Source organism: Pan troglodytes, chromosome 14 (genome assembly GCF_028858775.2).
Source record: "Pan troglodytes isolate AG18354 chromosome 14, NHGRI_mPanTro3-v2.0_pri, whole genome shotgun sequence".
NCBI classification, from domain to species: Eukaryota; Metazoa; Chordata; class Mammalia; order Primates; family Hominidae; genus Pan; species Pan troglodytes.
This window is the reverse complement of record NC_072412.2, coordinates 41,788,904-41,816,251: the sequence shown is the minus strand read 5'-3', so window position 1 is coordinate 41,816,251 and position 27,348 is coordinate 41,788,904. Positions and strand designations below refer to the sequence as shown.

The following is a 27,348-nucleotide window of genomic DNA, read 5'->3' as shown; positions in this document are numbered from 1 at the left end:
GATTGATTCTACTTCCTCTTTAGGATTTTATTTTATTTTATTTTATTTTTGTCGGAATCTTGTTCTCTCGCCCAGGCTAGAGCACAATGGCGCGATCTCGGCTCACTGCAATCTCTGCCTCCCAGGTTCAAGTGATTCTCCTGCCTCAGCCTTCCGAGTAGCTGGGACTACAGCTGCCTGCCATCGCGCCCAGCGAATTTTTTGGATTTTTAGTAGAGACAAGGTTTCATCATGTTGGCCAGGATGATCTCGATCTCCTGACCTCGTGATCTGCCCGCCTCAGCCTCCCAAAGTGTTGGGATTACAGGAATGAGCCACAGCACCCGGCCCAGGAATTTCTTTAAATAACATCACTGCAGTTCCAGTTCCAGTTTCAGTTACTTCCATTTCTGGAGGTAACTGGCTAACTGAAAGAGGAAATGTTATTGTTACCCTGCAGACTCAAGCTGAGTGGAGACACACACTGAACAGATGACATGCCAGCAAAACTTGCCCCAAAAGTTGGGGAGGGAAATGGTGCTCAACTGAAGGCAGCTGCTCTTGGGAGAGTCTTGACAGAGACCTCTGCAGCGATAGTGCCTGGCATCAGTGATTGAGGGGGAGCCATCTGATCAACTTTTGTTTCCGAAGGAAAACCCTGAGGAAACTCACTACCGTCCTCAGTGGCTGGTGGATGGATAAAGAGGTGGAAAGCAAGTTGGTAAGACTGCGGATAGTCTTTCTCTCTTTCTTTTCCTTATTTCTTCTCTCTTTTTTTCTCTTTCTTTCTTTCTTTTCTTTCTTTCTCTGTCTCTCGCTCTCTCTTTCTTTCTTTTCTTTTCTTTTTTTTGACGGAGTCTCACTCTGTTGCCCAGGCTGGAGTGCAGTGCTGCAATTCAGGCTGACTGCAACCTCTGCCTCCCAGGTTTAAGTGATTCTCCTGCCTCAGCCTCCTGAGTAGCTGGGACTATAGGTGCCCACCACCATGCCCATCTCATGTTTGTATTTTTAGTAGAAATGAGACTTCTTCATGTTGGCCAGGCTGGTCTCAAACTCCTGACCTCAAGTGATCCCCCCGCCTCGGCCTCCCAAAGTGCTAGGATTACAGGTGTGAGTCACCGTGCCCAGCCAGATGGTCTTTCTAACCAAACAACAGGGTAGCTGCATGTCTCAGACCTTCTGTTTCTGCTTAACTGGTTGTAAAGAATATTCATATTGGTGGAACAAGAGGAATGAGAAGGGTGGCTGTTTGCTTTGTGTGTGTGTAACAGAGATGTAGATGGTGGCTGTGTTACATGAGAGAGGCCCAGAGGGCAGGAGAGAAGGAAGTGTCCATGCTCACTATTGCAATTTAGTGTCTTAAGATTCGTATTTTGTTAATTATTTTGCTTGGTGAAAGTGACTTAACATGTTCGAGCCATAAGAAGAGACAACCAGAAATGTGATAAAGCCAAGAAAAACTATAGCAAATGATACTCTTGTGACAAGTCCTCCCCATAATGCCACACTGTTTTCCTCAAATCCCCTCCAAAGCACATGGCAAAAGACAAAACTCCTGTCAACAATTTCAGCTGCAAGTGAGAATGAGAGGTTGGGAAAATTTATACAATAGTATGGTTCTCTCAGTTGTATTCTTTGGTTAAAATATTGTCTTAAACTTCAACAGGCCACACTGTTTGTTTCAGTGTGGTTGAGAAAGATGAAAAATCAAAGCCATTTCCTTTTACAAAAGCTTTCTGGAGGGCTGCTGAGGGTTACTTACCTTTGGGGGTGGCCCTTTGAAGGGAGACTGAGGAAGTGTAATGGAAGGAACCATGTGAGCATTGGCCTGTCTGAGAAGTTATCCATGCTTTCCCTACAACCCCTCACCTGCAAGACGCCTCTAAGAGCTGTAAAATCTTTCCCTCCCTTCTCTCCAACAGTCACAGACAGAGATTGGCACTTCCTACAAGACAGGCTTTCCATCATGTAGTTTGTAGATTGTGTAAGTGGTTCTGAGATGTGAAATGCTCTAAACCTCATTTCCCCATCATTTTCCAAAAGTATTTTTCTAGGTGAGATTTCTATCTCATAGATGGTATTGATATCTCAATGCAAGGAAAGGAGCAACTCATGCTGCCTGCTTTGACCACCCTCCCCTACACTTCATCACCATCCCTGCCTCAACCTCTGGAGCAACTGTCCCTAAAGGGCCATGGTGGTGGGGCCCTTGGCCTCAGAGCCTCCCCGCGTCACCAGGCAGCTGTGGCAGAGCCCTGAACATCACTCCTTTGTTGATCCTTGGTCTCTCCTTCTCACCTGTATGGGAAAAGAGACTTGGGCTGAGAAATGCATTCAGATTTTTTCTGGCATGTGGTCTGTTTTCTTTCTATGGTCTGAGTGTGTAGAGTGAGCAGAAACTATGAAGAGCCATGAGCAGTTCCGGGGGAACAGCTGCGAGCATCATGGAAGGCCTCTGCCCTGTCGGAGAAGCCGGGATCCTCTTCAGCTTGGACACTACATCAGTGACACTGGCATCTCCCCCATGCTAGGTAAAGTGGGGTGGGACCACAGGGAAGGCCGCCCTCTCCCATGCCACACCCAGGAATGTGTGTTTGGGCCCTGCTGTATACAAAGGGAGATTAGGACTAGGGGATTTGAATCTTTCAATGTTCAAGAACTTTGGAGATTATTTAATCCAGTGGTTTGCAAATGTCTTTTAGCTGTCCTTTAGCTGCAAATGTCCTTTTGCTCAGGGAAAACTATTTCAGAAGCACATTTTTGCAAGCAAAGGCAGATGTGTCTGGTTGAAGCAGCAGTAGGCTTTGGAGATAGAGATACTCACAAGCTAAAGAGGTGGGTGGGAGTAGCCTCATGAATGATTCTGCTTCCTCTTTAGGATTTTCTTTAAAATAACATCACTGCAGCTTTCAGTTAAGCCCTGGACCCTGTTCACTTAGGCCTGAGCCCAGACCCTCCAGAGCCACACAGTCCAATATGGTAGCCACTCTTGTTTTATATTTTATTTAATTTTAATTAATTTAAAGTAAGATAGCTCTATGTGAGTTAAAAATCTTTTAAATTCAGTTTCTCACACACATTATACACAATTCTAGGACCCAATAGCCATAAGTGATGAGTGGTTACCCATCAGGCAGCGTGGATATCGAACGTTTCCATCATTGCAGAAAGCTCTGTTGGACAGAAGTTCTGTTGAACAGCCTCACTTTGGAGTCTAGAATTTCCTTAAGGGGACCCTGGATTCTCTTGGGCTCTGGGAAACACAGTTAGAAAAGCACTGGTCGAATCTAACACCTGAACAAGAAGAGAAGTCCACAGAAGCAGCGTGGTTTGCCAGCCACGTGGCAGGTTATTGAAGAACTAGAGCTACACCTCAGCTCTCCCGCTCCACCCTACTGCACTTCTGCCTGACCCCAACCCCTAACCGAACTGTTCTCTGTTGCCTCTCCAGAATTGCCGTCCACGCTAAGCCTTTTGCCCACATCTCTACTGTTTAGAGAGAGAACCGAGGTCTCAGACATCTCTGAGGTTTGAGAAGGGACATTAAATTTTATACATGTGCAATCGGCTTCAGGCACTTAATAGAGACATTTAAACTCACATCAGGCCCAAGCAGATGTAGAGGGAAATACTGTCAATTAGTGAGTGGCTAATTAATCTTTCTTTGCCACATATACTCTGGCAGGGTCTAGAAAGTGCTGTTTTGCTCAGAGCTGCAGGAGCACTTGCTATGGAAACAGTGCATGATTATAATATTGATTTCTCAACTTTGTGCAGAAGCCAGCAGTGGAGGGCAGATCTTGCCAGGAGTCACCCCACAGTTAGAAAGGAAAGGGATGAGAAAGTAGAAAAATAGTTGAATTAGTGAACCAGGGCATTTTGGGTTTTCTGCTTTGCATAGAATATGCATATTTTATCCTCATAGCATCTCCCAATTTAGGTATTTAAAAGTGATTTCCTAATCACATCTTGTTATTTTTCAATCTATGTATTATCATGTTTTTTTTGCAATACACAGGTGTCCAGATTAATCAGGAGACCATTATAGATGAGGCATTGCTCTAGGACCTGGTACCTGCTTGTGCTTTGTCCAGAACTGAGCTCAGGACTTGCCCAGTTCTACCACATGTCTGAAAACTTCTTCCTTCCTGTCCACATCATTCCGTAGTTGTCTCTGAGATATGTCTATTTACAAGAAGATACTCTGGAAAGGGCCAAGTCAGAAATGACATCTTGATGTATCCAGCCAGCCAGCAGTCTCAGTAGCCGCTAAAAAATTAGGTCAGTAGTTAAAAATATTTTTACAAAGAAAAGCCCAGGCTTGGATAGTTTTATAAGAATTACACCAAACATTCAAGGAATAGTTAATAGTTTATTCAAATCTTATACAAATTCTTTGAGATAATAAAAAAAGAAAAGAAAAACTCCTTAGCAAATATGTGAGATAAATATAAACACAATATGAAATTCACATAGAGATAATTCGAGACAGAAAAAATGATTTACTCATGAACATAAATGCAAAAATCCTATAAAAATATTGGCAAACTGAATCCAAGGATATATGAAAAATATAACACACCATGATAAATTTGCATCATCCTATAATGCAAAATATATTTTGTATTAAAAAATCTAGTTTAGTTCATGAAATTAACAAATTAAATAATTATTTCAATACTATTAGATAAACTTTAAACATATGTGGTCTCCTAGCTCTCCAAAGACCTCACACTAAAATAATAGTTCTTCTTAATAGAAGGAGCAAGGAATTATTGTTCCCAGATGTTTGTACACACCTCCTCCCTATAAGAGAAGTGTACTTCCTGGTTGGCTGACATCCAGCCTGGGCCATGTGACTTGCTCTGCCAGGAGTAGCAGGAAAGCAGAAATGATGTCTACTAAGTCTTGAAAGAGGCTTTAAGAGCTAATACACTCTTCTCCCACATCCCCTCCTCAAGGGTCTCACTCCTAAATAAATGTTACTTTTTCAACTTCCATCCCAGAATAAAAAAGCATGTGGAGCAGAAATGGAATAGAGTAGAGGCCAGCTCAGTTTCCATGTTATAAAACCAAATAGACATCTTTGTTGCAGTAAGCCCCCATGATCTGGATGTTGTTTGCTATCACTATATAACTTACTCTGTGAAGATTGCTATTTTAAAAAGAGACCTACCAAAAATTTGTAGCGCAAACCATACTTACTAATAAAAAATTAACCTTACTCCCTTTAAAATAAAAAACAACAGTGATGCCTTTGATTCAACATTGTGCAGTAAGATAAGGAAAAATAAAATGTAGGAATTATAAAAGGAAACACTAAGCTTTGGTTATTTGCAGGTAATATGATTGTTTATATAGAAACTCCTCAAGAATATGGACATAATTTAACAAAACAGAGCACCTAAAATACCAACAAAATCATAATACATCCAGGAATAAATCTAACAAAATTTGTGCAAGACTTCTTTGAAATTATATATGTTATTAAAATACATTAAAGTAAACGTAAATAAATGCATATATTATTTATCTATTTATTTATTTATTATTATTATTTTTTTTTTTGAGATGAGGTCTCACTATGTTGCCCAGGTTGGTCTCGAACTCCTGGGCTCAAGTGATCTGTTCACCTTGGCCTCCCAAAATGCTGGGATTACAAGCATGAGCCACCACACCTGGCCTTATATTTATTTTGTGTACATATAATATTTGTGATAGAAGGACACAATATATTAAAAGTTTGGTCATTCTCTTCAAATTGCTCTATAAATAAAATGCAATTCCTTTCAAATTCAATCCAGAGCTGTTTGCAGAACTTGATAAGCAGATTCTAAAATTTTTATGGAAAAATGAAGCACAAGAATAGCTGAAACACTCCTGTAGAGGATGAACAGGATGAGGCGAGCTGTTTTGCCAGTTTTCATTGCCCTGTGTATATAATAAAGCTTTGATTAATTAAGAGAGCATAATATGGCACAGGAACATAGGACAGACCAGTGGATCAGCACAGAGCGTGTAGAAACAAGCCCACACATAAAATGAAATCTAGTATATAACTGGAATGTCACTGCAGATCAGTAAGAATGGGTTGCTCAATAAATGATGCTATGATCATTTGTTTTCTATATGGACAACAACAACACAAAAAAGAATACACAAAAATAAATAAAAGGGAAAAAGATTTAGATATGGAAACCACAAACTTAAGACTTTGGGGAAAAATATAGAATATTTCTATGATCTTCGAGCAGGAAAAAAATGATGAAAACAAGACCCAAAAAGCACAAATATAAATGAAAAGAAAGTTAACTGAGTTAAAATTAATAACACTTCTTAATCAAAAGATTCCTAAATGCAAAGATAAGCAAAAAGGAAAAGCCCGCCTCCCCAAAAGCAGTGGTAAAACATAGGAATAAACACTTCACAGAAGAGTCAGCCCAAATAGCTATTAAATAAATGAAAAATGTTCAACCTTTTAAATAATGAAGATGTTGCAAGATAAAACCACAATGAGTTAAAGTTTTATACTAAAATTTTGGTAAGGATGGAGATCATTGCAAAACAAACTGTATATATATATATGTATGCTATGTAGCTTTCTACAACCACTCTGGATAACAATTTGGTCATAGTAAAGTAAAAATATGCATATCCTATGACCAGGAAATCACACACACACACACACACACACAAAATGCACACGCTTATGTGTACACACAATCCCTAAAAATACCCTTGAACAGGGGCACCCAGAGATATGTACAAGTATATTCATAAAACCATTATGTGTGCTTAGCTACTATTACAACCATTAACACGGTTGAAGCCCGCAAACAAAAAATTAATGAAAAAGCAAGATGCAGGATACACATAATATGGTTTATATAAAGATCAAAAAATAACAAAAGTATACTGCATATGGTTGAGAATAGCCAAGGCTGACTATATAATTTTTAGGCTCGGGGCAAAATGAAAATGTGGGATCCCTTTGTTCCAAAAGCAGGGGGAAAGCTTTTTTCTTTCTTTCATGGTCTATCTCTGTAGGATAATGGCCATAGTATCTTGATAATTCATAGAAAAAAAAAACTATATTAACTCTAAACATTTGAAAAAGCACTCAACTTACAAAATACACAAAGAAACCATTTTTAACCCATTGGATTGACAAATAGAAAAAATTGATAACACACTCTCTTACCAAGACACTCTCAAATAGTGCTAATGGAGAAATGAAAGGACACAGCCATTTTCAATAATAATTTGTCAATATCTTTCAAAATTTCACATCAAATACCCTTTGATTCTGTGGGAACTTCTCCTATATGTTTGAAATTATACATATAAAATGATGTTAATTGCAGCATTTTATAATTCCAAAAGATTGGAAATACCCTAACTAGCCTAAAGCAAGAGAGAGGTCATGTCTGGGTCTTTGGAAGGATAATGGAATGATACGTTATGCAACCATTAAAATATTGAGGTAGGTCTGTCTGTGCTAATAAATGATCACCAACATATATTGTTGAGTGGAAAAATAAAAAGAATCTTTGCAAAAGAATATGGCTAATATGGCATCATATTTGTTGGAGAGTAAAGAGTGAGGGGAGAGACAGAGAATATATATTTGTTCATATATGTGTACTATGGTTTGATGTTTGTGACTCTCCAAATTCATGCTGGAAGTCCCCAGTGCAACACTATTAAGAGGTGGGTCCTTTAGGAGATGACTTATTAAAGATTAGTGTGCCTATGAAAGTGATTGAGGGAGAGAGTTCACCCTTTTTGCCCTTCTACCATATGGGGACACAGAAGGGAGACACCCTCTTGGAAGGAGAGAGCAAGCCTTTACCGGACACTATAGCTGCCGGCACTTTGATGTTGGACTTTTCAGACTCTGGAATTGTGAGAAATAAATTTCTGTGGTTTATAAATTACCCAGTCTAAGGTATTCTGTCATAGCAACCAGAGTAGACTAAGACAACATACATCTTCTGGAATGATAGAGTAGGTAACAGTAATTGCTCTTTAGGAAGGAAACTAGGACTTTAAAAAACACTTTGCGCACTTAACATTTTAATTTGTGTGCACGCACTACTTTTTAAAAAATAATATTTTAAAAAGTGGAAGCTTACATTATGCGTTTACATTATTGCCAGTTTATTATCAATGAAAAGCTACAATATTATTTCAACTACAGATAATTATTAAGAAATAAGAGGACCCCAGTGTGCCTGCTGAACAAAGAGAGAAGGACATTTTGGAGACCCTAAAACATTCTACATTGGCTTTTGATGTGTCTGAAGTGAAACATACATACTTCCCAGAGAAAGGTAGTAAAACAACCTGTAAACTTAAAGAGAAAGAAAAAAAAGCCCACAAAACTCTTCTTTTTACATATGTTGTTTTCCTGGTAAAATATGCTAGTGATCTAATCACCTAGTATATTTTGAGTACCCACCATGTACTACACGCTGTGTTAGAGTGTGAGAAAGGGGGTCTATAAAGGAGAGCAGGGCATAGTCTCTACCCTCCAATCTAATTAGGAAGACAGGCCACACAAGAAGCACTATTGTTCTATCTGTAAAAGGTTCCATTTAGGCACGTGATCTATGACCACCTCTAACTTTATTTTAAAATTCTAATTAGCAAATAATACAAGACGGTATAGTTTTAAGAGTGTTGGAGTATGGGTCTTAGTGCTGCAGAAATTTCACAACAGGGAGAGTGTGGAGACTGGAATAATGGAAAATAACCTATTCTGGTAGGGACAGCTGATATGGACAGATGGATGGGATTTGGCTTATCTGGAGGACTATCTTGCTATTGCAGTTTTTCTCCATCTTCACACTGTAAGATGTCTTTCCTCCTCTGTTTACGGCATGGCTCCTGCTACAGCCTTCTGTTGTTCAGCTCAAACAACATCAGTCTTGACAGTGGAGAGTAAATGTGAAAGTTGGAAAGTAGCAACAGGCGTAAATAAATATGCAGACTTATCGTCATTTTATATTTATTTTGGAACCTTTAGTAAAGAAGGCTTGCATGGGCCTCTTTTCATTAAGTAAGTTGAAAAGTAAAAACAGTCAGGTAGACAGACCTGACTTAATGTTGATCATCCCCATCGCTTATGAGCTGTGGAACCTTGGGCAAGTCATTGGGCTACAGCTTACTAACCAAAAAGTAGGGAAAATAACCACTGTGTAGTGTTATTATGAAGATTACATGAGACAAAGGTAAAGAATATATATTAGATACCTAATAAATCAAAGCCATTCACTTTTATTATTATTCCAAATCCAAGTTGCTTCTTTCTTCCCCAGGACATAGGTCCGGGTCTCAGATTCCCCTATCAGGATCTCCTCATCCATAGATCAGCACACAGCCCTAGGCCTATCTACCATCTCTTAAGGTTAATCCTTTCATTTTCAACTTACATTAATAATAATACTAATAATTACAACTACTCTTTATTGATTACCTCCTATCAGCCAGGCACTATGTGCTAATCAGCCTGCATAAATTAATACAATAAAACCCTTCTGCTATGAGTTTCTTAAAACATTTAACTCACCATTTATGCTTTCTTTATCATAGACAGCAAAACTGAAAAGTAATTTGTTCTAAATCACCTTAAAATAAAAAAAAATCCAAAATTATTTTATATGTCTAGCTGGGCATTGTACAAAAGAAATTGGCAAAATATAATTCCTGTCACTAAAATTTACTACTTGAGGAAGTCAAATCAATATCTTATACACTGAGGATAGACCTATAATTATGATCTGCAACAGCCAGAATCAATCTTGCAGAGATGTCAAAAAAGAAAAGAAAAAGACAGAATATGTAAAACTTCCATTAACAGGAATCTAACTAATTATACAGTAAAATAAAACTCCCTTTCTCATCTTCTCTTCATTTTCTAGTCTCTATTCTTAGAACGAAACACACACACACACACACGCAAAACAAAAAAAACAAAGGATAACAAAACTTCTCGAAAGGGATGTAGACGATGTTGTTGATGCTGTTTGAATTCTGGGGATGTGCTGATGGGTGGCTGTCTTAGGGGGATAGTGACTGACAAAGTTGCCAACAGACACAGACAAAGAATACACATTCCTTTCCTTTAAAGGATTCAAGCAAGAACTTTGCCGCAATAAGAGTGGAGCACAGGGCAGGAGGTCCGGCAGCAAGCTGATGTTTGAAGACGTGGTCTCCTTAGCCCCACATTTCCCATACCAGGGAATGAACGGCAGAGGATACCACCACATGAGGCTGACCATTTGCTCAGTGTCCTTCCAGACTGCATCTGGGTCTTCCTAGGTTCGCGGGGGAAGCAGGCTTGGGGGAGGTGTCTTTTTACCTGTGCGGCACTTCTTTACAGTTTCAAGAGAGGGAAGTAGAAATTTTTGCTATGAGTCCACTGCTTCTGGTGGACTTAATAGTTTGCTACACAGAGCAAACTATTATTCGACTGTATGAGAATAAGAATGCATTTTGCCCTAGGGATAATTATATGCTTCTTTCATCTGCTTAAGAGCTAGTATGAGTCAGTCCTGCTCATTGCTGGGTAAAGGATACAAACTGTATTGAAGTAGTCAATCCAGGAGTCTCTGAGGTCTGGCCACCCCAAATAGGATCACACTTCCATTCTGCTTGAAGTCCAGTTCTCACTGCTAAACTTAGCAACATTCAAGACTGAAAGATACAGTTGAACAGGTTATGCACTGCACAATTCTAGGGGACCTGCTGTTTTATTATGGCCCTGGATTCTTCTCAGACTCCTATTCTTCTGCCTCCCCTGTGATTGCTTAATTCCATCTCAACAGGTTAGGATATGTGTTAGTCCATTCTCACGCTGCTGGTAAAGACATACTCAAGACTGGGTAATTTATAAATAAAAAGAGGTTTAATGGACTTACAGTTTCACATCGTTGGGGAGGCCTCACAATCATGGCGGAAGGCAAAAGGCATGTCTTATGTGGCAGGAGGTAAGAGAGAGAATGAGAACCAAGCAAAAAGGGTTTCTCCTTATAAAACCATCATATCTCGTTAGACTTATTCACTACCATGAGAACAGTATGGGGGAAATCACCCCCATGATTCAATTATCTCCCACTGGGTCCCTCCCACAACACACAGGAATTATGGGAGCTACAATTCAAGATGAGATTTGGGTGGGGATACAACCAAACCATATCAGGATAATAATCAAAACCACTGTAAGATCTCAGTGATCAAACGTGAGTAAGACCTATTCCCTATTTTCTACTTTATTCAGGTAGAAAATAGATAAACACAATAAATATCATGTTCTAGGATCTTAAAACAAGATGTGAAAGAAAAAGTATCTCTGCTTTATAAAAAAAAATTGATTCCACAAATTCAATTTATTTGGGATTTTGCATTTTACAATTTTAATATCCTATTGTAATCACTGCAAAGGAAAATAGACTCTGTCTCTTGCCTGTCTCCTCACTTCATCATCCTTTCCACACTGGAAAAATTTTTTATGAGGTTTTCTTTCAGCAAGAGTTGGCTCAATTTTAAGTATGTGAATCAAGAACCTGTTAGCCTAAAGTGAATTGTGGTTTGGGAGGTTAATTTGTAATTCATGTCTCCTGATAATGCAGGAAGGTATGAATAAAGATTATAGAGGGCACACACAGTATTAATACATTTTAAGCAGAAATGCAGATTGCATTGAATTAACAGGGATTCAGCTATGCCTCTCTCAGGCTGGGATTATTACCCTTTCCTCAGATTGCTATTAGATTAGCTAGTCTAATGTCCCTGATTCCAAAATACAAGTGGTAATTAACCTCATACCCATTTATTTGAAAACCTACAGCAAAAGCAGAGGTTAAAGCCTTACACATTTCATGAAAGACTAATATTGAATTAGAATTACATTATTTACTACAACACTCTGGTGTGAGCAGCAAAATTTCCATGTGGGGCTACAGTTCTTTTTTCTCAGATTTCTCAAGTTCAGATAACACAATCTATTTTATCTCAGTGTCTCTCACCAACTCTTTCCCCATTGAGAGTATATTAAACAGACTTCTCATCCAGGGAAGGAAAAGGTTCAAGGACTGAACACCTTGAGTGGGAGGAAATAACAATTGAACCAATTAGCCCTTTTATAACCTCCCTCTAGTTTGAAGACAGGTTTTGTTCTGACTTCTTTATACTGAGAAATTTTTTATACATGGTAATCATTATTCTATAATTACATTAAATGCCAGCTTCTGTGATCTCTCTTGAACCCCATAAAGCTGTAAAGCAATCCACCTAGGCCATGATGAACTTTCTAAATTAGACACAATATACTGATTTAATGTGAATATAGCTAAAGCCTAGTGGGGGTGGCTGATCATATTTGGTTATAAATGTTAACAAATGAGCAAAGAAGGCTTTAGTAACTGCTCTTTCTCTTTTTCATACACACACACACACACACACACACACCCCTTTCACTAGCTAAATTGCTCTCAAGTATAATTTTCAAAATGATGAAAATCATGACTCATAGCAATTGAACACAAGTCAAAAATTTTGTTTATTTCTTTATTTAAAGGGTAAACCAATAAGATGTTAATGGAGAGTTTGAAGAATTCAAAGACCGAGCAATCAGAGATATTTAAATGTATTTGCTAATAAACACAAAGCTGGTTAATACGCTCAAAGGCAATAAAATGTAATATTTGGCGTAATCTTTCCACAGGCCAGAAATCATGTATATCCTTACCAGATAAAATCCATTTACATTGCTAAGAATAAGAATTACATACACTTCTCTCATTTTCTACAACTTAATTCCACCTCAACAGAGCTCAAAAATAGCCCAGTCAAAAGAAACCAACCAAAGGGTGCAACCTCTATAGATTCCAATGTCCAGCATTCCCAGAGTGAAGACAGTAAACCAAAAATAAAATCCTAAGCCCTCCCCAACTGATCAAATGGACACCCTCTTGGCCAAGGGGACCCCAGAGAAACCTGAGAAATGGAATTCCTGATCATGATGGGAAGGGAGGTTAGACATGCCCTGTTATGCCCTCTTCCTTTTGGAGTTTAGGAAGAACTGACCAGCACTAACATTAAAATAGAGATTATAAGACTGGCAAAACAGACTCTTTGTGGCAATAAGATACCAAATTCCAACCTGACTATGGTAGAGCACCACATGACAGACAGTAGGCCCTGAAGGAAATCAAAATATCTTACCCCATATATATTTCTTTGACATATTTTGAAATGGCCCTGTAAAGCCATCCTTTGTGGGGGAAATTTGCATCTGTAGAGAATCTTCATTAATATAGTCAAGGCTTTCCCAGACCTGGGAGAGATTTGCTAAGAGTCTGGCACCTTTTACCACTGAAAAGTAAGTATTTACCATTTATTCTTTCTGAAGGCTGTTACCTGGAGGCTTCATCTACATAACAAGAATCTTGGCTTCCACAATCCCTCCTCATCTTAACTCAAGCATTTCTTTGTATTGACTTCAAGTCTTCAAACAAAGTTTAACTCTTTCAGCCAATTACTAATCAGAAAATCTTTGAATCTGCCTATGATCTGGGAGCTCCACCTGCTTCAAAATATCCCACTTCTTTAGGCTGAACCAATGTATACCTTTCATGTATTGGTTTATGATGTTACCTACAATTCCTGTCCCCTAAAATGTATAAAACCAGCCTGTAACCTGACTACCTCAGGCACACTTTCTCAGTACCTCTTGAGACTATTCCCCAGGCCATAGTCACTCACATTGGCTCAGAATAAACCTCTTTAAATATTTTACAGAATTTTTTTATTTTGCTTTTCTCCCCCTTGTCAACAACACTTAGCTATCTCTGTTGCCCATTTCTAAGAAGGATCATTTTTCTGGCAGTCAGCTAAAGCCAACTAGTCATACTGTGATTTCAGAGGAAGAGAAAAAGTAGTTGGAGGAAAGATCAGGTGGATCAAATCCACACGTGCCTGGGCTAAGTAAAGCAAAGACTGAAATTCAGGAACATTCAGAATCCTACAAATTTAGAGCTAGATAGGGCTTTAGAGATCACCTAAGACTTTCAGTTTACGGAAAATAAGTCTTAGACTGCCTTCTTGGCAATTGAAAGAGGATGTTAAACCACTGCTCAGGGTCCTTAGGCTCCTGGAGTCTGCCTCAGGAAACTTATTTCCTCCTTGGTATAAAGAATCTCCTTTTTCCTTCTTCATTCACACTCTGTGCTACCTATGAAATGTTTCATCTTTTACTGAGGAATAATCAGAATCACAATGCACAGAAAATGTATCATTTATTAGGTTAATATATCTCTTTTTAACCATGAATGCACACTCTAAAATTTTTCTTAGAGAGGAGTAGGATATTTAAAATGGTTTTTAAAGTAAACATTTTTGTATTTCAAATAAATGACATGGAATAGTATGGAAAAAATAGCTTTATAGGTGGGTAATAGGATTCAAACATCAAACTATGTCTTTGACCAGAGACAGGAATAACCTCTACACCTCGGTGCCCCCCACTCCCAAGTTCAGGTCCTAGATCTTTGGAACAATTTTGTTGGGTTGGCAATCCAGCATTTGTCTATATCCTAAACAGAGAAACTAGTCCCCAAAACTGTCACATAATTGAAAAGAACAAAATGCTCAGGAAAAATAAAACATCTCATTTTCATTTCTGTTTTATCTTTTATTTCCAAAAGGAGTGCTCTTTAAAATTTATCTTTTCCCACATATTTTTATGTATAACTCACTCAGATCTGGGGATCTGGGGTAGTGTCTATATTACCAACTCCTGCACATTCAATAATGATTAAACACAGAATCGTGTAGCTCTGTGTCATTATATGTATGTTATGTAATTGGTAGATTAAAGATATTTATTAATTAAAATTATATTGATGCCGGTGAGAATAAGCAGCTTCTCAAAATTTATAGCTCATAAAAAGTCAAATTCTGATTACTATAATTATTTCTTTCAAAATGTAAAGTACATGAATTATTCACATAAATGAGTGAAAAACAGAAAAAAGCAGCAGAAAATGAACCTTATTTGTCATCTTGACATTGTCTTCAAGTCTTAGGCTAAATTGCTATTATTTCATTTTGTGAAATTGAGCTCATGTCTGTCAATACTTTAGAGGTGTGAATAGAATGAACAAAGCTGAGTGGTCACCCCAGATTCAATTTGGAAACTTCATGAAGAGAAATATTTATGTAAATATAGAGTTCTGAAGGAGCTGATATTTGTTTCTTGGGCATTTTGAGCGTTTCTTTCTGAACACCTCTCATTATGTCTACATCCCTCGCTCCCACCACCCTCATCCACAATAATTATTACGAAGAACAAAGAACTGAAGCCTGCCTTCGTGTCACAGCATTCACCATCTTAATACCTTGCTTTTAGAGAGGGATTTTCATTTGCACAGCACTTTCCATAAGGTTCTGTCCTTGGAGCTTCACAGCTAGCCTCCCTGGGAGATAAGGTAGGTATTGCCAACTCCCTACAGGGGAGCTGAGCTGTTCAGGGACTGCACAAGGCCACATTTCCAGGAAATCATAGTGCTGGAAGTTCAGCCCATGTCTTCTCATTTCAAATCTTACATCCTTATCAGAAATTGTCATTGAAAATGATTAAATTGTGAATAAATATTTGTGACTGTTAGCATTCTCTAGCCTTGGTTTTTATGATAAGTTCCAGGGATCAATACTTGCTAGCTCTAGGCTCACCACAGAAAACAGTGCAGTTGTTTTACCCCTAAAATGCAGTAAAGCACACACACAAAAAATGGAATAATTCTTAATGGAGAAGATATTCCACCCCAATAGGGATAGATAACCCATTCATTGCCACAGAAATGCAGTTTGTTCCAAATTTAGTTAGTAAATTCAAATAATTTCTTTCAACTGCTAAGGAAACCTCAACTAAGCAAGACCATAAAGCCATGTTTTTTGCCTGAGAAGAAAAGAGCCTGATTAAAAGAAAACAAAAATATAAATGGGAACACAAAATGTGAACTTACATTGTTCAAATATTGGCACTATCAGAGGTTAGATTCATAAGAGAGGAAACAGCGTACTAGGAAAGCAACACAACGTTTCTTCTTCTCCATTACATCTGAGGTAATAAGAAACGCTGATTCTGAGACATCAGACCGACAATCACCCACAAATTGCTCTTGACTACCCAGCAGGGACAAAATAATATTAATTTTATAATACAGCAAGTAAATGTCCTCCTTAGGAAACAAAGTAAGGTTCTGGGGACAACCCTCTTCTGTTGCTTTTACTTCTAAAGGTAGCAATCCTGTTCATCTGAAAGGTACATGGACCAACAATCTAATTACCTTCTGGGTACTCCAACTCCAGAAGTAGCCACTTGTGACTCAAACCCAGAATTAAAATAAGTTTTCTGGCTTTTACAGCTGCCGTTTCCAGAGTATGTCTTTTGCCCTTATGTGAAACATCAAAGCACATTGCTTGCCTTACAGTGCTTTGAATGAAAATACCATTAAATGATTATGTTTCAATGTCAAAATTATGACTTTATATTTTAATTTTCATTTTTTCTCAGTTCTTTGCTTCATCTTGAGGATATTGTGTTTGTTAGGCTCTTTCAGATGCAAAAAATAGAAACGGGTGCCGGTTCCTTTAGTTAAGGGAATACGAAGAAAAGTATGAAAAACAGGATGCTCTCTCCAAAGCACAGAGCTAGGGGTCACAGAGAATTGCGACACTGTTCATTGCATACCGCCTACAACACCAGCTCTGATAGTTTGACAATAGCTTAAGGGCATAAACAGATTTTTTTTTTTTTCTGGGCCAAGCTTATGTTTCAGTTCCTGCAGCTGCTTTTTATTCAACTGCTTCTTTTTGCTACTTTTATATCAACTTTCTTCTTCTCTTCCCCTTCTACTCTTCACGCTTCCTACTCTTCATACTTTCTGCTTTCTCAGGGCTCTGGTGCTTCACAGCCTCTGCACACTGTCTTCACGTTTTGTCTCTCCAAGCCTGAGTCACTCTGCACCCTGCTGACTTCATAGGTCTTTCATTCAAACTCCCCTGAAGAGACCCTGTCCAAGCCTGCTAGCTCTTATGCATATGGCAAGTTGTTGTGCAAAGCTGTTGTGCCAGGCACCCGGAGGGTCCCCCTCAGCCAGCTCACAGATGGTAGAGACCTAGCCCTGGTCTAGTCTGCTGAGGCTAAAGGAGCAAGGACATAGAATAAAACATGGTGACCCATATTAAAGGAGACACTCAGAAGAGAGGCTGGGGTGGGTACATTACTTGGACATCTCAGAAGAGACTGGTGAGATCTACAGGTAAGAATGTCCTCTCGAATATTCTTCTATCCCAAATTGTATTACTTCAAGATTTTGATGAAGATAGAGATGAGGCCAAGGCAATCTTATGTGATAATTCTGAATGTGATTTTTCACCTAAATATGAACTAACCCCTAAAAGAGGAAAAAGTCTCAGAAGGTTGACTCCCTGCAATAAGAAAAAGTTGGCATTCCAGGGAAAAGGCAAATAGTTATTACTTTTGTAATGTGCTGCATGATGAAGCAAGTATTCAATTCAACCAGCAATTAATCAGGTTGCCAACAATCTGCAGTACCCCTTTAAGATGGCATGATATAGCCACAGACTAGGGCCATTGTGTACACACTAAGGCCAAGCTATAAATTCATCTCACACACATGTTTTCAAGCATTCCTTCATACCTATACTCACATTCACTAAGGTTACCAGTTTCAATAAAAAATGGATCTATTAATAAAAATTGATCAGAAATGTACCTATATGAAATGGGACATATACCAATCACTATAATCAAATCTCACTTTATATGTTACATTAAGTTGTAAAGCTTTTTTTTTTTTTTTTTTTTTTGAGACAGTCTCACTCTGTCACCCAGGCTGGAGTGTAGTAGCGCAATCTCAGCCCACTGCAACCTCTGCCTCCCTGGTTCAAGCGATGCTCTTGCCTCAGCCTCATGAGTAGGTGGGACTACAGGCCCGCGCCACCACTCCCAGCTAAGATAGTAGAGACGGAGTTTGCCCATGTTGGCCAGGCTGGTCTCAAACTCCTGACCTCAAGCAATCCTCCTGCTTCAGACTCCCAAAGTGCTGAGATTATGGATGTGAGCCACCTGGCCCAGCCAAGCTGTATAGCTTTTTACATTTTAAAAATTTTCCCCAAACTCATCTTTGACTTCTAAATTAGGAAAATGTATATATATTTTTAAAAGTGAAGGTCACATCTTACTGAATGTATACTTTAGCCTGTTGTGTTCCTTGATCCATAGATTACTCATGACTCTAACTTTGTTTTCCCTACGCAGTCCTTTAACATTGAGGTTGAAAAAAAAAATTGACCTGGTTTCTAAAAATGTATAGTAGCAATTTCTTTGCTGGGGGGAAAAAAAGAACAAAAACATTTCTACCTAACAATAGGTATTGTTCTCTTACGGGAAGTAAAACGTCATGTCCAAAGCATCAATTCCCTTATTTAAAAATGGAGAAAATTCTTCATTCCTGATGACAACATTTAAATCAAATTATTTCATCAAAATCAGGTGATTTCTCAAAGCACTCAGAGCACAATATCTGACTTTGCAAAAGGAAATCACCTCACTATGTATTTGTAGGCTCTTGGGTCAATACAATGAAAAGTAATTGTATCGAATACCAGAATTCTAAAATAATTGTTTAAAAACAGAAATACGACTTATATCCCCCCAAATTTATTACCATTTCCCTCAGGAATTTAGAATCCATTTATATTTTTCCAGTCTCAATAACCAAAAATAATTTTTTAAAGATCACTAGAAGATACTGGGAAGATGAAAGTTAGATAAAATACTGCTTATATCATGAGTTTATAAAAAGATGTTCGATACTATTCAGCACTTCTGCACTGCCAGGCTGGTAGACAATGCTACTTGGAAATCAGACCTATAGTTATCAATTGCAATGGGTTAAATGGTGGCTCCTCCAAAAGATATGCACATTATCTAAAACTTCAAGCTTGTAAATGGTACTTTATTTGGAAACAGTGGTCTTTGCAGACATAATTAAGTTAATCATCTCCAGATGAGATCTTTCTACATTATCCAAGTGGGCCTTAAAGCCAATGCGACGTGTCCTTATAAGAGAAGAAAGAAGATACAGAGAGAAGAGAAGGCCGTGTGAAGACAAAGTCAGAGATGAGAGTGATGCTGCCACAAGCCAAGAAAGGCTGACAGTCACCAGAAGCTGGAAGAGGCAAGAAAGGATTGTCCCCTAGAGTCTCTGGAGACTGTGGCCCTGCTAGTGACTTGATTTTGGACTTCTAGCCTCCAGAACTGTGAGAGAATACATGTCTGTTGCTTTAAGCCACTCAGTTTGTGGTCATTTGATGTAGCAGCCACAGGAAGCTAATATACCAACCCTTCTGCACGGACTGGAGGCCTGTTTTGAGGCACTAGAAACCCTAGAATGTAGTACCTAGGGAGCAAATTAAAGATGAGTACATTGCACAGGACTACCGTATGTGAAAATACCCATGCACAGCTCATATCACAACAGCAAAATAGAAAATCTATATTATCAGAAACAGTCCTTGCCTACATCAGAACCTTATATAGAGGACAAATCATACAAATCAAACTCTTAGAGACAAACAAGAAGCAGTTTAGATTAGAAGTTTCTGAAACCACATTCCCACGAAGAATAAATCCAAAACTTTTCAGCACAGCAGACTTCCAAATCATTCATTCTACAATTCAAGGAACTTTTTATGAATGGTTATTTTGTCCAGGTACGGTGCTGGGTGCTGGAAATACAAAGTGAATGATATATAATGTAGGCACCCCAAGAGTGTATCATCTACTGGCATAGACAGACAAGTAAATTACAATGTAATGCAATTACAATACAATGTGGTAAGTAGATATTAAATTGTTATAGAAGCACATGGCAGGACATCTAAACCAGACCTGGTTGTGGAAGGCATTTTAGAGGAAGTGACATTTGAGTACAGTTTTTTTTTTAAAGCAGAATTATGACTTGAGGATAGGTAATGATATTCCAACACGAGTAGGAATATCCTCAGATGGGATGTGCCGACCAACCTTAAAATGGCCATGTATGTTCCCATCACGGTAAGTTCCCAAAAAGGGTTCTGACATCAGAGATAGTATCAATGTGATTCTCTGCATTGTTTAGACAGTAGAATAAAGTATACTTTAGAGACTGCTCCTGCTCTAACACTTTTTTCACTTCCGGGATCCCAGAGTTCCTATAAAAGAGCTAGTGCTGTTTAGTTTTAGTGACTCAATTCCATTGTACTTATTGACCACCTACCAAGTGAAGTTTTGACCATGCTTAGCTGTTGGTAGTTTATTTGCTATTACTATTACTATTATTTACTAGAATTACTTAGGTAAATAAGACCCAGCCCATCCTTGTAGAAAGCTTAGAATATTATAAGCATGAAGGTGAAAATATTGCTTTAGACTCATAAACCAAGCATGAAATGCTACAGATCATCACAGAAGGAAAAGATTATATCTAACAGAAAAGAATCAAAGACAGCAGGATAAAGTAGATGGCCTTTGTAAAGGACCTTGAATAATGGATAGGATGATGAAAGATGTTGGAAGTAATGTCTTTTTATGGCACTGTGTTTTATATTTAGTTTCACGTTTGCTAATTCTTTATTAAGATCCAACTTGCCTTTTATAAACTTTTTTGTAGAATTAATCTTACACACTCCTCAGCTTTAGTCATTTGGTATAATGACATTTGGCCTGTGAATAGGCAATCATTCATTGGCTATGAAGTGAGACAGAAAGCAAAAACTTCTGCCAGAAAGAAATCTTCTCTCTATGATCCAAGGAGTCTATCACCAGTTCTTAAAGTTCCAGCATCAAAGACATTGCTTTGATTTATATCAGCATAGTATGTCCCCTTTTCCATTTCTAATAGTTACGCTTTTTATTTGTTATGTCTCTGATTTTTCTTGATCAGTCTTATCAGAAATTCGGCTATTATATTAATCTTTCCAGAGAAATGTTTTTGTTTTGCTGATCTCCATTTGTTTTCTGTTTTAAATCATTTGTGCTGTTATTTGAAAATAATTTTTATTCTATTTCCTTTGGTTTTATTCTTTTATAACGTGACTTCTTGATATGAGCACCTAGCTCATTTAGTTTGCTTTTCCTTTTCTGCTACCAGCATTGTCTGTACGTATTCCTTTAAACATTACTTTTGCTTCCTCCTGGAAGATTTTGCTATCATTTAGATATAAATATTTTCAAATTTCATTTCCTAATACACATGGTTATTTAAAAGCGTTTGTCAAGAACAGTGAAGGGTCTGAGATTTCATCCTACTTACAAGCTTATGAGCTGGTCTGCTAGAATGCTAGATGCTGGCAAAAGCCATGAGACGTCTGGGTCAGAGACAAAGGAGGGCTTATTATTCACAGCAGTAATTGTATCCAGAATATCTGCAATTGAGCCAGTTCCCTGAACCCCAATTCTCTTAGGCCAATACAAAAAGGGCCAGGTGATGCCTTCACATGCAGTGGGTTACATTACAGCCGTGGAACCCTGAGATTAGAAAACCCAAATATTTTGTATTGGGCCGCTGAATCTTTGCCTCAAAGAAAGGCATTTTCCTTATTTTATTGTGCCATAATATAAACAACTTGGCCTTTGCTCTGGAGGGAGACACTATATTTTCCAAGGCTGTTTTTCACTATGCAAATATCCATGAAAAGATATTCCAGAAGAAAGGCAGTCAGTGCCTATGCTCTCAAGACACAAAGAAACAAAAGAGACCCATAGAGAATTGTCTCCCAATGGCAAGTTTTAGAATTTCCAAATTATAAAGTTTTAAGTTTTTGTCATTGCTCTTGATTTTTAAAATCTAATTAAAAATCATCATGATCAGGATTGTAATTCTTTGAAATTTGATGAGAATTGCTTTATGACCTAGTATATGGATAATATTTAGAATTTTTCCACATATATTCGGAAAGAATGTTTAAGATCAATTTATGGATTTCAAATTCCAATCTGTGATGTATTAGGTCAAATATTTTTTTAAAATATTTTTACTAACTTTTTGTCTGCTTAATTCCTGGTTTATATCCAAGCATTGTGTGTCTTATTTAGGCGTTTGTCTAGTGATGGGCTACATATGGATTTTTGAAATTACGAGCAGATAATCTCTATTGTGTAACTGGTGAGGTTAGTATGCTTCTGATTGTTTGACCAATTTCTACCATTTTATCTTGTGCTATGTACTCTGAATTGTCTGTGCTCCTCCATTTTCTTCTTCTTTACTTTTTCTTCCTTTGTTCCCTCTTTGGATTGATTAGGGTTTTGTTGCGCTTCTTTACACTGGTCACAAGTTACGCAATATAGGTCTATTTTCTTAATGGAATAATTTTAAATTTTAATGTGTATATTTTACTTTTTAAGAGTTTCAAGTTAAGCAATTTGTCTACCCTCTTCTAGGACAATACATGGAATTGGGACACTTTAAATCAAATCATCTTTTTCCACATCTTGCATGTTATTTTTGTGTAGTGTTTTTGTTCTACCTTGCAATTTTGTACTTTTTGTACCTTTGTACAACAAACTGGACAGTATTATTTATTTTTATATAGTCAGCATTTCTTGACTTACCTACATGTTTACCTATTTATTTTCTCAATATTTCCTCTTACATCTGCCTTTGGGGGTGGGGGGAGTGGTTTTCTTTTCCTTGAAATATGTCTTTTAGATGTCCATTTAGCAAAAGTCTACGGGAAGTAACTTGTACTTTTTTGTTTAAAAATATCTTTATTTTGCACTCATGTCTGAATGAAAATTTAATATGGTAAGTATTTGGTTGACAATCATTTAATTTATCTATGAAGATTTTGTGAAGCCTGCATAGAGGGTGGGTCTCTCCAGAAAGGGTTAAAGTGGTCACAAGGTCCTATCAACCCAGCACCCCTTGAACTAGGTATCTTGGCTTGGGATCTTGTAGGTAATATGAATTTGAATCCCAGATCTATCTGAGAGAAAGCCTTTATTACTAATATCCAATGAAGCCTTCCCCACCACCCCCCCGCATCTAGAACCTAGGTGGATCATTTTCTAGTACGTGCCTTCATCAAGATTATAACCCTTTCAGGTTCCCAGCTGGATGTGGAGTGTCACTCCTAGCTACTCACATTGCATGGGCCTAGGTCTTGTCTCCTGTCCTTCATGTCGCTCTTAAGTATCTTGACAGCAAGATCCACTAATGCCCACAGTGCTCTTACAGTTTTGCTTTTGATTACCCCTCTGCTTGCACAGTTTATTTTTCAACTTGTCCATGAGGAATTTCCCTTCCATTTTTGTGAGCTTAGATCTATATTTAAAAGGATATTTCTATTAAGGAAAATCATGTGACTAGCCAATGGAGTAAGAAAGTCAGTGATGCGTGAAGCTTGCAAGTCCTGCTCTTAAAGAAAAGGAGAATTCCGAGTTCCCTCTGCTAACTCTTTTCCATCCTTCCCACTAGCTGGAATGCCGATAGGGTAGGGAGCCATTTTGATGAGACCAACAGACCAATAATGAGAACACTCTAGGGATATCACAGCAACAAGGTAGAAGGAGCCTGGGCTCCTGACAGCTTCACAGAGCAGAGCTGCAGCTCCAGTTTTGGCTTTTGGACTAGAAATAAATTTCTGATTGTTTAACCACTGTTACTGAAAGTCACTGTCATACTAGTTAATACTATATAATAATATAGCAGGTTTTTAATATGGAAAAGATAAGAAAGAACATAAGTATAACCAGAGATGATTATGGTGTAGTGAGGAGGTGTCCAGAAAGAAGATTTTAGGGGATCTTCAAGCTGTCCTCTGGCTGTTCCACAGTTTTTTTCAAGGGCTAGCCTTGCTGTTTGCAGAAATGTTTGTCTAACAGAATGCACTAATGTGAATTTGTGATCCTTTATATATTTGCATTTGCAGAGTTTATACTCATAGGCTCTCTATTTTTCCTTAGCAAATATCCACATTTAATTAGCTTCCCCAGAGGGAATTATGTAGTCATAATTACTGCCTCATATTCTGAAGAGGAAGGTGTGGGTGCCTGAAAGGCATGACATTAAAATGTTTTCTCCAGAAGGTGTACTTTTTTCATCTAAAGTAAAACTCTTTCCAAAAGATACGTTTGCTATTAAGTATCAGCACTTCTTTAAATAATATAAATTAAAGACTGGTAGAAAGAAATATAAACAATTACGCGTGCCCATTCCGAGAACCATCCTAGTTTACTCCTATGCAGCACTGGCTAATCTAGCTTTTGTATCTTCACGGAATTAAGGAAATGGAGATGAGCTGTAATAAATACAGTGACTCATGACATTCATTTATCAATAAATTGGTTTTTATTCAGCAATAACAAGTTACTAAATGAGCTAGGTTCTGAGGAGAGAGCAAAACTTTTTAAGACACAATCTCTGTTTTGAGATATTTATAGTATTTCTATACTGTACACAATCTCTGTTTTGAGAAATACTATACACAATCTCTGTTTTGAAATATTTTAGTTACAATATGTAACTAAAACACGATCTTAAATAAATACAACATAGATAAAAAATGACAAATGTCAGAAGGGAATGGATGAGTGCTCTGTGAGTTCACTGCTCAGCGTTGCCCTATCCCTCTGATTATAACAGCACTTGCTTCTTGGTATAATTTTTAGCCAGATCTAAGGTCTTCAGGGTCCTTAGATCTTAGATCTTCAGGATACTTAGCGCTTGGTTCAGCTCTCTTGAATGTCTTCCCTTTTTCTAACACTGAAAAGAAAAAGCCTTTCTTTTATTTCAAAAACAACAACACAAAGTTGGAACAGCTTAAACCATCACTTGTGGTGGCTTTCGAAATGAATAAGCCATGAATACTGCTTCTGAGTTATCATAACCATTAGGAGCTACAAACAAAAACCTGAATCAATAGTTAACGTCACAGTGAAATAACGTCTCGTTTCTTCTTTCTAGAGGGAACTGCACAAGACACTTCATTCTCTTTAATCTGCTCTACCCCGTCATATACCATTGTTTATGATGCTAACAATTATGATGGTGCAATAGCACACTCAGTGACTCATCAGCTCCCGCCTTCCAGAGGCACTCAGCTCTCACATACGCGGTGAGTAATGGCTCATAGAGACATTGCTTAATATCTGTAATCAGTTTTAGTCTGATGCAATTCTCAAAATGCATCCTTCTTTTCCAATAAATGATAAATTATAAGGCTATTGTCTGGCAAAGAGAGTCATTTTTCCCAGCCAAAGATTTATTTCCCAACCAAGCTGCTTTTGAATCCTTGAATGTCACTTTTAGCTGTTTCCAATCCTCTAAACAAGTATCTGCCAATCACCCGGACGTGTGAGAGGCAACGCTAGGGTATATAGTTATTTAGTGTGAAATGTTGCCATCAGAATTGAAGAGATGGTCTGTCTAAATCTGAAGGGGTGGCAAGAAGGAATTGAGGAGGCTATGGAAGGGGGAAAAAAAAGGAATGAGTAGGAAAAATGTCATACAGGCACAATGAGGCAGAAAATTTCATATGACTTCATCAATCTGGGCTAACCAACAAAAAATTATGGTTTTTTAAAATGAGGCTAAAGTCTTTGAATTATCCTTGGAAAAGAATTTCCTAAGTAAAGAAAAACTGTAAATGAGATTGCAAAGAGGCTCTTTAATCTGCACCTAAAAATTCTTTACATCTTCTAGTGGTGTCTGTTTGCAAAAGCAAAGATATTTCTTGCTTTCTTGTCCACCAAAGCAGCCCTCTCCAGCAAGTCTCACTTGACAATTTTCCATTAACCACCATTTTTTGTCACTGCACGATATAATAGAATAGAATTTAAAGGTTGCATAATTCAGGTTTCTCACTACAGAATTATTTTGGATTAGCTATCTGTTAGCTCATTTAGGATGAATATGTTAATAATTATTATTTTGTAGCTCTACAATATTACTTTGGTCAGCACCTTGCTGATGAAGAGTAACAATATAGGTAGTAAAAGGACCTCAGAATATTTACAGAATTAGGCAGGGTGTTTTTGGTCACAGATGGATGCCTGGACTTCAGTGTCACTTCCATTGCTCAAGGTTCCATGAGCCCAGCACAATCATAGGTTTGATGGGGCACTGGAAATTATCACCTCACTCGATGTTCAGTTTTATCATCTTTTCATTTTCTTACTACCTTCTAGCCACTATTTTATAATGATTTTCATGGCTTTGTCTTTCTCTACCTCTTCCATTTAGTCATTTCCCACAAGATCCATTTCCCTTCCTGTTCTACATTTTCTTTTGGTGATAGCACCACTTCCATCGTTGCAGAGGGCCAGACTTTTTAATCACTCTGCTGATGGTTGTTAAGTCTATACTTCCTGACTTAACCTGGCTTCTGAGCCTCAGCTATATTTCCAACTGGAAGTTTCTACCTGCATATGTTCCACAGGCACCCAAAACTTGATATAATTGAACTAAACACATCGGCTCCTTCTGCCCTTAAACTCGTTCCTCCTTTGTTCCTTGAGTGACACCATCAGACGCAGTTGCTTCAGCTAAAGACTCCCCCCATTTCTTACCATCTGATTGTTAAGTCAGATCAATTTTATCTTCAAAGTATCTCCAAGGTGTCTCTCCAGTGTACCATTCTCATAATTTGAACTAGAGACTCCTTACATAGCTGTCAATTCTCCTTACAACCTGATCCCAACTAATCATTCCGGTCTTATAGCTCACCCATTACTCTACCACACACCTCAATGCTATGTAATTATGTGACTATGGAACACTTCTCATGTTTGTTAATTTCTCAATACCTCAACTTTCTCCTCTGTAAAATAGGGAGAATAATAAGCCCTACCCTAGAAATTTGTCTTGAGAATTACAGGAGACAATAGATGTAAAGTATTCAGTATAGTACCTGGCCCAACCAAAGCATTATATGTGTAATCTCCTCTTCTTTCTCCCTTTTTTGCCCTCTTCTTTCTCCTCCTTCTTCTTCCAAGTGTATAGTATGTAATCTGTCAAGAATTTATTTTACTTATTTAATTATTATTTTATTATTTATTTATTAAAATCTTTATTTTGGCATAAACTAAAATGAAAACATTATCTACATAAAACTTGACCGTTTAACCATATCACATTCTATGATCTAAGTCTCCAGTTTTCCCCAAACAGCAGTAACTATACTACAAAATTTATAATTATAACTACTTTTAGGGAAATAGTGGTGAACAAACCAGCCAACAGATGTGTAAGCAGAAAAACCTTCCTCCCTATCCTCCCCACTACCACTCTAGAAGAT

General features: G+C 37.8%; 1 long non-coding RNA gene across 1 annotated transcript; it reads left to right on the top strand.

Moving 5' to 3' along the window:
* Positions 1-25,161, top strand: LOC134808211 (uncharacterized). The gene is made up of 3 exons (XR_010150759.1): positions 1-700; positions 2,367-2,510; positions 25,017-25,161. It is a non-coding gene; the product is annotated as an uncharacterized LOC134808211 (long non-coding RNA).
* The last annotated feature ends 2,187 nt before the right edge of the window (positions 25,162-27,348 follow it).